Source organism: Arachis hypogaea, chromosome 1 (assembly GCF_003086295.3).
Source record: "Arachis hypogaea cultivar Tifrunner chromosome 1, arahy.Tifrunner.gnm2.J5K5, whole genome shotgun sequence".
NCBI classification, from domain to species: Eukaryota; Viridiplantae; Streptophyta; class Magnoliopsida; order Fabales; family Fabaceae; genus Arachis; species Arachis hypogaea.
Window position 1 is genome coordinate 42,725,208 of NC_092036.1, and position 13,669 is coordinate 42,738,876.

A 13,669-nucleotide genomic window follows, 5' to 3' on the forward strand; every position below is an offset into this window, starting at 1 on the left:
CATGAATCAAGGTATCATAGGCTCATGGAATCAAAGCATGTCATTCCAAAAATGGGATTTAGACTGCGTAAAGGAGAGTATCCTATCATGAGAAAATCACCACAGAGAAAAATCATCAGTGCAGTCATGATAAGAGAATTCTACACAAATGCTGTGAAGACAAGCGAGGATAGTCCCCCTTATAAGAGCTATGTCAGGGAAGTTGAGGTAGATTTTAGTCCATCATCAGTCATGAGGGTCTTATAGTTGAGAATTACCTATGGAGAGCTTAGCTTTGAGGAAAGATTGAAGGGTGAGAATGACCCTGATGAGATATTACATATGCTTTGAAGGCAGAGACTGGAAAAGAGACTTAGAGGAAACTCCAAGCCACTTGAAAAGAATAGATCTCATACCTGAGGCCAAAAGGTGGTATAAGATAGTGAAGAGATCTATATCCCTACTGCAAACACCTCAGAAGTCACAATCAAGTGAGCTGTCCTGACATACTGCATCTTAAAGGGAGGAGAAATCAACCTCTCACAACTCATAGCAAACAACATTCAGGAGATGGCTGAGGACACAGGCAAATCAAGTAGACTTGGCCACCCAAGCACTATTTCGAGGCTATGCAACAGGGATGGGATACTTTTTAAAGATGAAGATACATAGAAGGTAAAAGGAGGCAGGGGAATCACAAGGCAGAGCATGGAAGGTGCTACTGACGATGACAATCAAGAGGAATGAAGATCCCAAGGAAGAAGAAGAAGACCACAAGTAGAGGGAGAGCAAGCTTCTAGTGCACTAGATTTAACTCAAATGCAGAGAGCCATTGAAGAAATATCTCAGCAATTCGTGAGAGCACAGGAGCAACATCAAGAACAATATTTGAGGAACAGAGCATAACAACTAGAGGTGGTGGAGTTCCTTTCATGGTTTTTAATTAAATAAGGAAGATGCATGTCTGAAACATGATATGCCTCCAATTCTTTAATGTTTTGCACTTTCAAGCTTTAATAGAGTTCCTTTTAGGATCTGCATAATGCCTATTGTCATTCACTTGCTTGAATTCATGTCTTGTTCCCTTTCTGCATAAATAAAAGAAAGATGTTTGAAATAGAAAGTGATTGTCCAATGTTGTAGGAATTAGAATGAAAATTCAATGGTGGTACTTGTTTGATTTAATGATTAGCTCAATAATAAAAGCTGCATAATAAAATGTTCCGTGAAGTATGAATTAGGTTGCTGCTACAAAGCCTTTTATTAAATGAGCATCCCTTGAGAATGAAGCAAAACAAGAAAGGAAAAAAAAAGAGAAGAGAAAAGCCAATAATTGGCAAAGAAACAAACAATAAGGCTAGACACCAATAGCTTGGACCTTAGGACATATGCTTGTGGTGCTTTTGTACTAGGATATGCTTGGACAATTAGGTTCTGAGGAGTATTTTAAAACTTGGCCACTTAGATTAACTAATCTGGGATTGCCAACCGAAAGTCCACTATCAAGAGCAACCTAGTTACAAAGCATTTAGTAATCCAAAAAGATGCTAGGCATCAATGTTCCTAGGAAGAAAATGTGAGCCAGGTGTCTGTAGTGAAGAAGTGTTGAGCAAAATTAAGCCAAAGGGCTGCTGCAACACTTGCCACCAAGCTTTCATTAAGAAATAAGTTGTCTAAAGCAAAAGAAAGAAAGAAAAAGCTAACAGGGATCAATCAAGAATCAAGGCATTATAGCAGCAACTCTAGTGAGCCATCAAGGAGACATTTCATATCAGATAGCTAAGAATCATTGAGCTACATTTGTCTGCATAAAACCCCATGAACCAAGTTCAATTATCTGCTAAATAAGGACACACATGCTTCTCTGTTTCATTTCATTTCTTCTTATGTTTAGTGCTTGCTTGGGGACAAGCAAAGTTTAAGTTTGGTGTTGTGATGACAAGTCATCTTATGCTATCTTTTCAAGCATTTTTCACTTGTTTAATTAGGTTTTATGCACTTTATTGCATTATAAGTAAGTGATTTGGAGTAGATTTGCATGGTTATGTCAATTCAATCAACCATCAATTATTTACCACAAAATCATGAGATTTAAGCTAGAATTAGTTGGTTTTTGAATGATTTAGAAATCTTGTGAATTTGGTAATGCTTTGATTGGTTGTTTTGATTACTTGTAGGTGAAGAAATGATGAAAAAAAGGAAAAAGGAATCTTCAAGCAATTTTTTTTCTGTTTTGCTACTGAATTGAGTCCATTCATCTAATAGGTTTTTGATTTGCTTCAATTTATATTTCTCTGCAATTTAGCTTCAGTAATTTAGATTTCTTGCACTTTAAGCTTCAGCCATTTACATTTCTTGCAATCTAAGTTTTAGTTATTTACAATACTTGCACTTTACGTTTCAGCTTAATTTACATTTTTTGCACTTTTGATTCTGTCAATTTTCCCTCCCTCTTTTATTTTCATGCAATTTAGCTTCTGTTAATCACAATTCACTCAAATCATCAACTGTTTGCTTCAATAAATTCATCACCTAACTAAAATTGCTCAATGCATCAATCCCTGTGGGATCGACCTCACTCTTGTGAGTAATTACTACTTGATGCGACCTGGTACACTTGCCAGTGAGTTTGTGTGGAATCATTTTTCCTTCATCACCCAGCCCAACTCCCAAAGCTTCATCAGAGTTAGTTAAGGAGGAGGATGATGAAAGTCATCAGCCCATGTAATTGACCACCAGCTGAAGGTGGAGCCCCTAAGTTATCATTCTCCCAGATTAGGAGCATGCACGGAGGATCATGCATTAATTAAATGTGGGGGAGGATCGGCAACTTCGAGGGGGTAAAATTCTTTTCTTAGACATTTGGCAATACCTTTTTGTTTGTATATATTTTAGTCCTTAAAGTTCTATGGTAATAAATACTTGCATGTTGCATGGTAGAGTAAATAAGTTTTGTAAAAAAAAAAAAGAAATTTTCATGAAATCTTTCTTAGGGTGTGCCATTGATTGAATTAAAAATTTGTTTTTCAACTTGCCTGAAGTATTTTTTTTCATAGAACATAGAAGAAGAGATAGAACAACATACCTTGTGAGATTTGAGCACTAATAGATGGTTGCACATTTCCAACCATAAAGTTTGTTCTTGTGTGATTATACTCCTTTTTCCTTGTATCATAGATTTGCATGAATTTATATGTCCTATATTTGGTGTTTGAATGAATTTAGTATGATTGAGGCCATTTTCGATATTGAACTCACTAACCCATACGGCCAACCCTTACATTCACCTTTATAACCCTTTTTTGAGCCTTTAAATACCCTTTTATTATGATTCAAAGCACATTATTCTCCCTAAAGCGAAAAACCATTGATGTCCTTGAATTGTTCTTTGATTAGCTTAGGTGGAGTAGTGTGTGTGTGTGTTACTCAAAGTGTGGGGGAAGATTGTTGGGTGTGGGAGAAGATTGTTGGGAAGCATTGGTGATGAAGTTACATGGGATATTCATTGTAAAAATTTGGAAAATGGGTAATTACTCATGCATTCATTGTTCAAGGCATATGCATCTCTTGTTGTTGACAAGAACAAGAAAATTTTGATTTTGTAATTAAAAAAAACAAATAAAATCTTATGCATAGTAGCATGTGAAATAAAAAGGTAAATAAAGGATGCATATGTTTGTATTTGGGAAAGAAAATGCATGACTGGATGTGAGATAGGAGATAAATGGGTTGGTTAGGTTATTTTGTTATGTGTATATAGGATGATATAGGATTAGGTGGACACTTGAGCTAATCAAAGATCTAATTCACTAAGCCCACTTAACCATATCAATCCTACCTTAACCCTAACCCCATTACAATCCTCCAAAGACCTCATGATATTTGTTTTTCATGCATCAAATATTAGTTGATTGTTAGATGACTTGCAAATCTTTGAAAAACATGATTAAAGGAGAATTGAGTGATTAAACCCTAAACACTGAGTGACTAGAGTGAGTACACATTCGGTGAGGGATTCGATCACTCAATTCTAGGTTTTTGTTTCTTATATTATATTTTCTTGCAAGTTGTTTGTTAGTTTTGAAAATCTCAATTCAATTCTTTGGACATTGACCATAGTAAATTGATTTTTTGCCTTGGCCCTAAGGCTTTCTTGAGATTGATTGGAATTTCTTGGTTTTCTTCTACCAACGTTTCATAGAATAGATATTAGTAGGTAATATCTAGGATAGTTGCATACATATAGGTAGTACATTAAATAAATTGCTTGCCCTTTCATTCATCTCCTTTGATTGTGAATAGCATGAGGACATACTAGTGTTTAAGTGTGGGGGAATTGATGAATCCATATTTTACAATAATATTTTGTTAGAATTGAGAGGATTTCATCATATAAATCTACACTTATTCCATTAAATAGCATGTTTTTTAGATTTTCTCCTAAATTATGCTTGATTATGAAAACATGCTCTTTTATGCTTAATTTGACATATTTTATTCCATTTGTCTTCCATTCGATACCTTGATGTTATTTGTGAGTGATTTTAGATGTATAAGGTAGGAATGACTTTGTGAGAATGGGAGAGGAGCATGCAAAGAGGAGGAACCATGAAGAAACAAAGAAGAAGATCAAAGCGATGTGTGCGTCCGCACAGCCACTTATGCGTACGCACAGGTAGCATTGCAGAGCAAAGTGTATGTGCGAGCGCACAGCATCTTGTGCGTCGCATGATCATCCAAAGCATCACGAAGTGTGCGCGCGCACAACCTCTTGTGCATATGCATAACCTGAGATTTCGGCTAAGTGTGCGTACGCACATGTCTATGCGTACGCACAGGTACCCGCACATGCCTTCATTAAAAATGCATGTGACTCACATTTAGAAGAGGCTTAGAGGCCCAATTCTGATGCTAGAGCTCATATTGGAGGGGAGAAACATTGTAGAAGCATAGCATATCAGTAGGATAGTTTTAGATAGTAGTAGGAGGCCTTAAGTTTAATTTTCTCTATGTTTTCTCCCAACATCATTAGGGTTTATATTAGGGTTTTACATTTCAAGTGTCATTTCCATTTTTTTATCTTGAAAGTTTTGCTAGCCTCCATTGTAAGTATCTTTTAATTACTACTTTTATAGTTACAATTTTGGTACTCTTTCTTGTAGTTAAAGTTATATTGTTAATATATATATATATATATATATATATATATATATATATATACTTTTTTGCAATTTTGATCTCTTGTTGATGATTGTGATGATTAATGATTATTACATTCTTGGTTGAGTTGCTATTGTTGCTTTTGATTAATTATCACTCATAGTTTCAAGCATTTTCTCAATTTTCTCATGTTTAATGTTTATGCCCACCAAGTGTTTGTGGAAATGTTAATTTTGATTATGGGTTAAATTTTCACCTCTTGGCTTGGGAAAAAATAAGCATGTGAGTTCCTAGAGTTGGAATGTCCAACATTTATTGATAATTCTTGGATTGTTAATTATTCTTGTTTCCACTAAGAACAACTCTACTCACTTAACTTACTCTCTGATGTAAGGGTTAACTAAGTGAGATTAATCCATTAAAATTGTCATAGTTGTGGTTTCAACAAGGAAAGGATCCCCTAGCTCATCCAAAGCCAAGATTCCATTTATGCTTTGAATCACACACATATATACATATATCAATCACTTATACATCTTACTTGTTCATATTACATAGATAGTTCTTTAATTCCTTTATTAGTTCATTAATTGCAATTTTGAATGTTCTTTTATTCCCTTAATTGTTTATCTCTTCATTGAAAATCCATTTTGCCTTCACAACCGAAATTGTGCAGTCATTGATCACTAGTCCTTTGGAGACAACCCTGGATTTCAAACTCCTGGTTTATATTGGTTTTGATTGTGATAATTTGTCCTTCCAAACTTTGGTTGAGTGTTATTTGTCAGTTGGGAACTATACTATCAACGGAATTATTTTGTGCGAAATTCCTAACCAACATAAATGCTCATACTAGTTCTCCCATGTAATTTACCTCTTCCATCATGGGTTGATCTGGATCACAGGTATCTCCTTCAAAGGAGGCTTCTTGAGTGCTACCAGCTGCAGCTTGCATTCCAGTCAAATGCTGAGAGATCATGTTGACTTGTTGAGTCAAGATCTTGTTCCGAGCCAGTATGGTATTTAGAGTGTCAACCTCCATGACTCCCTTCTTCTGAGCTACCCCATTATTCACAGGGTTTCTCTTAGAAGTGTACATGAATTAGTTATTTGCAACCATTTCAATGAGTTTCTGTGCCTCTGTAGGCATTTTCTTCAAGTGGAGTGATCCACCAACAGAATGGTCCAAAGACATTTTGGACATCTCAAATAGATCATCATAGAAGATTCCTAGGATAGTTCATTTTGAGAGCATGTCAGGAGGACATCTCCTAATCAGTTGCTTGTATCTTTCCCAAGCTTCATAGAGGGATTCACCGTCTTTTTGTCTGAAGGTTTGAACTTCCACCCTGAGTTTGCTCATCTTTTGAGGTGGAAAGAACTTGGCCAAGAAAGCATTGACCAACTTTTCCCAAGAGTCTAGGCTTTCTTTAGGTTGAGAATCCAACCATATCCTAGCTCTGTCTCTAACAACAAAAGAGAAAAGCATAAGCTTGTATACCTTAGGATCCACTCCATTGGTCTTAATAGTATCACAGATTTGGAAGAATTCAGATAAGAATTAATGTGAATCTTCCAGTGGAAGTCTATAAAATTTACAATTCTATTACATTAGAGAGACTAATTGAGGCTTAAGCTCAAATTTATTTGCTCTAATATCAGGTATGGATATACTTCTTCCATAGAAGTCAGAAGTGGGTGCAGTGAAGTCACCAAGAACCTTCCTTGCATCTCCTCCATTGTTCTAATCGGCTGCCATGTTTGTATTTTCAGTTTCTTGTTTGAAAGGTTCTGTGAGGTCTCTTCCAAAGTGTTGTACTTTAACTTGTTGTAAACACTTCCTTAGAGTCCTCTCAGTTTCAGGATCAGAATCAAAGAGAGGTTCTTTATCTCTGTTCCTGCTCATAAACAAGAAAAAGAAGAACAAGAGACACAGAGAGAATGGGAGTTTCTAAGTCAAAGTATAGATAACTCCCTGTAAGATATGAAGAAGAAAGAAGAATGAGGGTAGAGGAATGAGAAGAAGAATTCGAAAATTAAGAAGTAAAAAAGAGAAACTAGAATTAAAATATTTTTGTTTATATTTTATTTAATTATTTAATTTTGAAAGCAAGATGGAAATTAAAAGCTAATTAACTAAAAAGATTTGAAAATTAAAAGGTGGTTTAAGAAAAAGAAGAAAGAGAAATTAGTTAGGAAGTTTTGCAAAAAAAGGGAAGAGAAAACAAGTAACTAATTAGGAATGTTTTGAAAATAAGATAAGATAGGAGATTTGAAAAAGATTTGTTTTTAAAAAAAATTAATTTTGAAAATTTGAAAGGAAAAGCCAACAAGATAAGATAGAGATTGAAAATTTTTGAATTTTGAAATTTTAAAAGAACGATAAGATAGGAAAGAATCAAATTAAAAGAAAAGATTTGGAAAGATTTAAAAAGATAAGATTTAAAATTTGAAAATTGACTTTACTAACAAGAAAACACCAAACTTCAACATTTTTAAATCAAGATAAGAAAAGAAGGTAAGAATTTCAAAAATTTGAATAAAAATAGAAAAGATATTTTTTATTTTTTCGAATTAATGAAGAAAGAGAAAAACAACCAAAAGACACCAAACTTAAAATTTTTAGATCAAAAGACACTAATTTTCGAAAATTAAAAAGAAAAACACCAAAAGACACTAAACTTAAAAATTTTAAGATAAAAAGAAGAAAAGAAACAAGAACAACTTGAATACCAAGAAGAACACTCAAGAACAAATTTGAAAATTTAAAGAAGATAAAGAACACACAAAGGACACCAAACTTAAGAACTGACACTAGACTCAAACAAAAGGATACAGTTTTTGAAAAAAAATTTTGGAAAAAGAAAACAAGAAAGTTCAAACTTTTAACCAGTACATGGACAAAAAACTCACACAAAAGACAAAGATTAATAAAGAAAAGAAAAGGTTTGAAAAAATTTTGAAAAGAAAAAAAGACACAAACAAAATAGTAAAAAGTACCTAATCTAAGCAACAAGATAATCCGATAGTTTGTCAAATCCGAACAATCCTTGGCAACTGCGCCGAAAACTTGGTGCACAAAACTGACTCTGGAAGTATCGCACAGATAGACTGGCAAGTGCACCGGGTCGTCCAAGTAATACCTCAAGTGAGGGAAGGTCGATCCCATGGAGATTATTGGTTTGAGCAAGCAATGGTTACACATGCAGATATTGGTCAGGCGGATAGAAAATATAGTTGTCACAAAAAAACACATAAAATAGATAAATAAATAAAATGTTACTAAATAGGTGTGAAATCAATGGTATGACAATGGTTGAGGCTTCAGAGATGCTTCTTCCTTCTTGATCAATTATTCTCACCTTCTACTCCAACTTCTGATTGATTCATTCCATGGCAGGTGATGAGTCCATATTTTTTGATATATTTTGCCTTGATTTGAATGGATTCTAGCATATGAACTCACACTTAAGCACCCAAATAGCATACTTTTGTGTTTGATCCCTAATTTGATCCTAAATATGAAAACATGCAATTTTGTGCTTTAATAGAGTGATTTAATTCCACTTTTATTCCATTCGATGCCGTGATATGATTTGTGAGTGATTCCAGGCCTTGAAGGCAAGAATGGATGGCCAAAAGTGGAAGAAAGCACGTGCAAGTGAGAAAACAAGAAGAAAACAAGGAAAAGCACACACAGCGAAGTGTGCATGCGCACAGCCTTGTGTGCGTACGCACAAGCAAGAATTTCCATGTGTGCATGCGCACAAGCACTTGTGCGTATGCACAGGTTAGTTTTCAGCCGAGTGTGCGGACACACACGTCTGTGAATCCGCACAGGTCCCTGCACATGATTTCATTAGTGCTGCGCGAATTTGGATGCCTTTTGGCCCATTTTGGAATGCTTGAAGGCTGAATTTGGATGCTATATGAAGGGAATTCAACACATTTGAAGGCATTAGGACTTAGATTAATTTTCTAGAGTTTCATATAGTATTAGGAGTAGGAGTAGTGTAGAATAGAGAGCTCTCCTAGGGTTTATGTAGTTTTATTTTTCATTCTCATGTAGCATTTTATAGCAAGCTTAATTTGGGATTTTGATCATCTTTAATTGTAAGTACTCTTAATTTCCTCTTTAATTACATTGTTTTTACTTTCATTTCCTTTTGGTTTAAGTTACTTATTTATATTTGCAATTTTGTGTTTCTTGAAGTTTTAATCAATGAATTTAACGTTTCATTCTTTCTTTATGCTTGATTGCTTGTTTATATTTGGTCTTGTTGATAGTTGGTTATAGTTCTTTAATTTTCCTTGCAAATTTGCATGTTTGGGTTTTATGCACACAAGGTGTTTGTGAAAATGCCAACCTTATATTTTGAGTAGATTTTCACACCTTGACTTGTGGTTTGAGTTCCTAGGATACTAGAGTCATAATGTCCGACATTTAGTGGTAATTCTTGGGGAGTTAGTTAACTCTTGTTTCCATTGACGCTAGCTTTTTATCAACTAGTTTGGTATGTTAGCTAGGACTTATGGATTAAGGTCAATTATACTTGCTTGACTTACTCCTCGATGGTTGGGGTTGACTAGGCGAGATTGACTCATCATAATTACTATAGTTGTGGTTATGGCGATGTTAGGATTCCTTGGACCCTCATTCCCAAGTCAAGGCTCTTTTGTTTCATTTATAGCATTTTCATTAGTTTTGATCTTGCTTTCTCTTTGATTACATTAATTACAATATTTGATCATCTCCTAGTTCTTTTATTTGTTAAGTTCTTTTAATCTTTCATTTCTTAAGTTCTTTTAATCTTTCATTTCTTGCTTGAAAATTCCCTTTTGCCTTAACAACCAAGGAAGTAACACTTCAATCGCATCCTAGAGAAGAACGACCCGAGGTTTAACTACTCTCGGTTTTAATTAGAAATTCTAAATATTTGATTAAGAGAATTCATTGTTGGTTTGGACTATGCTACCAACGATATAATGCTTATAATTTGATTGATTCCAAACCATGCAATAGTTCTTCTTGTCAAATTTGGTGCCGTTGCAGGGGACGCAATCAGTGTTATATCTTTTGGTTGATGTAAATATGTTAATAATGTAAATATCACTTTTTGGTTGTTTGTTTGCTTTTGTTAGTAGGTTTTTTTGTTTTTGTTTTCTTGATGACTTTTTCACACTATCACCACAATGCACCCCAAGGGAACCCAAACACTTACCTTTATAGTCACCAATTTTACACACCATCATCCCACTACATAAAAAACCAAAACCCTCACCCTCATGAGTTTGATTGTCAACCTTCATCATCTCAATCTTCATCTTCGTATATGGATCAAGCCACACAAGACATACTTCTCATGCTCATTCAAGGACAACAAGAGTTCCGGAAGAAGCAAGAGCTCGCCATGTCTACCTTAGCAAAAGCTTGGGATCATTTAGCTTCATCGCGTTCAGGCTACAAGCTAGAATTTCTAGTGGATGAATGTGTGGAACTGAGTAAAAAGTGTGGAGTGAAAGAAAAAGTGAAAAATCAAGAAGAAGATGTCAAGTCGCAAGATGAAGTGAAAAAAGGGTCAAATGAAGAGTTGGTAGGAATTGATCAAGAGGATTCTATCATTCAAGATTTTTTGTCCAAATTGGGTAATTCCTTCAATGACCTTCTCGGGCCTCCCATGTTAGATTTGGAAGGAGATGTTGATGTGGACTTCGCACAACCTCCAATTTTTGACTTGAGTGAGGATGAAGAAGATTCAAAAGAGGTTGAGGAAGATTTTAGTCGCCAAGAGGTGAAAATATTTATGCAAGAAAGAATTGAATGGGTGAAGAATCCTCCAACAAGCTTCCTAGCCCCACATCAATATGATGTCTTGGAAATGGATGCTCAACTTCAAACCTTTCTTAGAGTAGTGGATATTGAAAGGAAGAATGTTGATTGGCTAAGAAATGGAAAGTTCATCCAAGAAGCCAATCCAACATTTGGAGCTCAATTTTAGTGCAAGAGTCAATTTAGTGGATTACGGGGAGTGCACAAGCATATTAATGGTGATAGAGGAACTCATGTATGGGATTCGGGCATTGGTTTTATGTGTTAACACTTAAGGATCCTAGTTGCTAGCCTAAAGTCTCTCAAGGGTTTGATGAAATTCATTTGGGACCCCGGCGGTCTAATTAATAGCAAACTTGGTTGGAGATTCAAGGAGGGGTGGAAGCATAAGCTGCCCTAACAAGGATCTCCTCACCAAGTCCAACATAGTCCTATAAACCAAAGTGCTAGGTGGGAGACACCCCACCATGGTAATATCCTTCTAACTTTCTCTCTTTTAGCTTTTTGTCTCATGAATAAGCGTCTATATTGCTTGGTTGGTTAGATTTATTTTGATGTTTGTTGGGTAATTTTAGTGAAATAATGTGTTTTTGGGAGTTTTGTGATGTTTTGGGACTTGAAAACCTGTTTTGGATGTCAAAGTTGATGCCTTGGAGGCATAATATTTGTTGCAGGAACAGAGACCTGTCTGTGTGCACAGCCTTGTGCGTCCGCACAGGCCCCCTGTTTTCCAGTTCCCGTGCGTACGCACACGCTTAAACACCCCCTCTGTTCCCAGCACGCGCACAGTTTGTGGGTGGGAACACCACCTTTCCCTTCCTATGCGTCCGCACACCATGCATGCGGTCGCACACGTGCCCTTTTCTTTAAAAAAAAACCACTTGTGTGCGTGCGCATAGCACTGAGTGCACGCACGACCTTGAACACCTCCTCTGGCCGCAGCGCACGCATAGGCTATGCCAGCATAGGATGCGTTCCACCTTCTGATCGCAATGGCCTTTTGTCTCCCTTTGTGCGCCCGCACATGTCCCTGTGCGTCCGCACAGGTCCTTTTAGAACGTTAATTCGAAAAGGGGAAGAGTCGCGCTCCATTTATCAAACCCCTCCAACCTTTTCTCCTCTCCTCTCCCTCTGAACACCACCATCACCTCCCTCCTCCGTAAACAACCACCGCCGGCGACCTCACCGCCACGCCACCATCGCTCTCTCTCTATCTCTCTCTTCCTTTCTCCTTCTTCCCTCTCTCCTACATTTCCCCCTTCTCCTTCTTATCTGCTGCCGTGCCTACTGCCAGCCCTAGGCCGAGCCCTTCTGCTGTTCCGGTGAATATTGCTAGCAGTGGCGGACCCCTGTGATGTTGCACTCCCCTCTTCCGCCACCCCCTTTCTCAGTCTATTTCTCCCTCTCTCTCCTTCTACATTACAGGTTCCAATTCCTTCCATGTGACATGTTCTTTACTGCTTTTGCTTCATTTTCTTTGTTTACTGCTTTTTAATTTCTATTCCAGTGACTAGGTGGCATTAGGTTAGTATTAGGACAGAGGCATGACAAACTTCTGCATGTCATTTACTATGCCAGCCATGTCCTAAATGATGCACAGAAGAATTACACAACCACAGAAAAGGAATTACTTGTAGTGGTTTATGCCATTGACAAGTTCAGATCCAATTTGGTAGGATCAAAGGTGATTGTGTACATTGACCATGCTACTCTTAAATATCTACTCACAAAGCAGGATTCAAAACCCAAGCTCATAAGGTAGGTACTACTTCTGCAAGAGTTTGATATAGAAATAAGAGATAGAAAAGTGACAGAAAACCAAGTAGCAGTTCACATGTCCCGGATAGAACTAGTAGAAGGGGCGTCCCTCCCCATCACTAAGATCTCTGAAACTTTTTTGGATGAGCAACTCTTTGCCATTCAGGAAGTACCATGGTTTGCAGACATTGCAAACTATAAGGCTGCAAGGTTCATACCCAAGGAGTACAGCAGGCAGCAAAAGAAAAAAATTATTTTCTAATGTAAAGTACTACTTGTGGGATGAACCATATCTCTTTAAGAGATGCGCAGACGAATAATCCATGGATGTGTGCCTAGAGAAGAAGCGCAGAGGATCCTTTGGCACTGCCATGGATCACAATATGGAGGACATTTCGGAAGTGAGCGAACAGCCACAAAAGTCCTCCAATGCGGCTTCTACTGGCCTACTCTCTATAAAGACTCCCGAGAGTTTGTACGGAACTGTGACAGTTGCCAGAGAGCTGGTAAGTTGCCTCATGGTTATGCCATGCCTCAACAAGGAATCTTAGAGATCGAATTGTTTGACATATGGGGTATTAACTTCATGGGGCCTTTCCCACCTTCATACTCAAACACTTATATTCTGGTGGCAGTAGACTATGTATCTAAATGGGTAGAGGCAATTGCAGCACCCACTAGTGATACTAAAACAGTGCTAAAGTTCCTCTAGAAACACATCTTCAGTAGATTTGGTGTCCCCAGAGCACTAATCAGTGATGGAGGCACTCATTTTTCCAATAAACAGCTTTACTCTGCTATAGTCCGGTATGGAATTAGCCACAAAGTAGCAACTCCATATCATCCACAGACAAATGGACAAGCTGAGGTCTCTAATAGAGAACTAAAAAGAATCCTGGAACGGACTGTAATGGCCCGTAGAAAGGATTGGGCAAAAAGCTT

The 13,669-nt window shown here is 36.9% G+C and overlaps 1 non-coding gene across 1 annotated transcript; it reads left to right on the forward strand.

Moving 5' to 3' along the window:
- The first annotated feature begins 6,392 nt into the window (after positions 1–6,392).
- Positions 6,393–6,496, forward strand: LOC112712804 (small nucleolar RNA R71). Its single transcript, XR_003157905.1, has one exon. It is a non-coding gene; the product is annotated as a small nucleolar RNA R71 (small nucleolar RNA).
- The last annotated feature ends 7,173 nt before the right edge of the window (positions 6,497–13,669 follow it).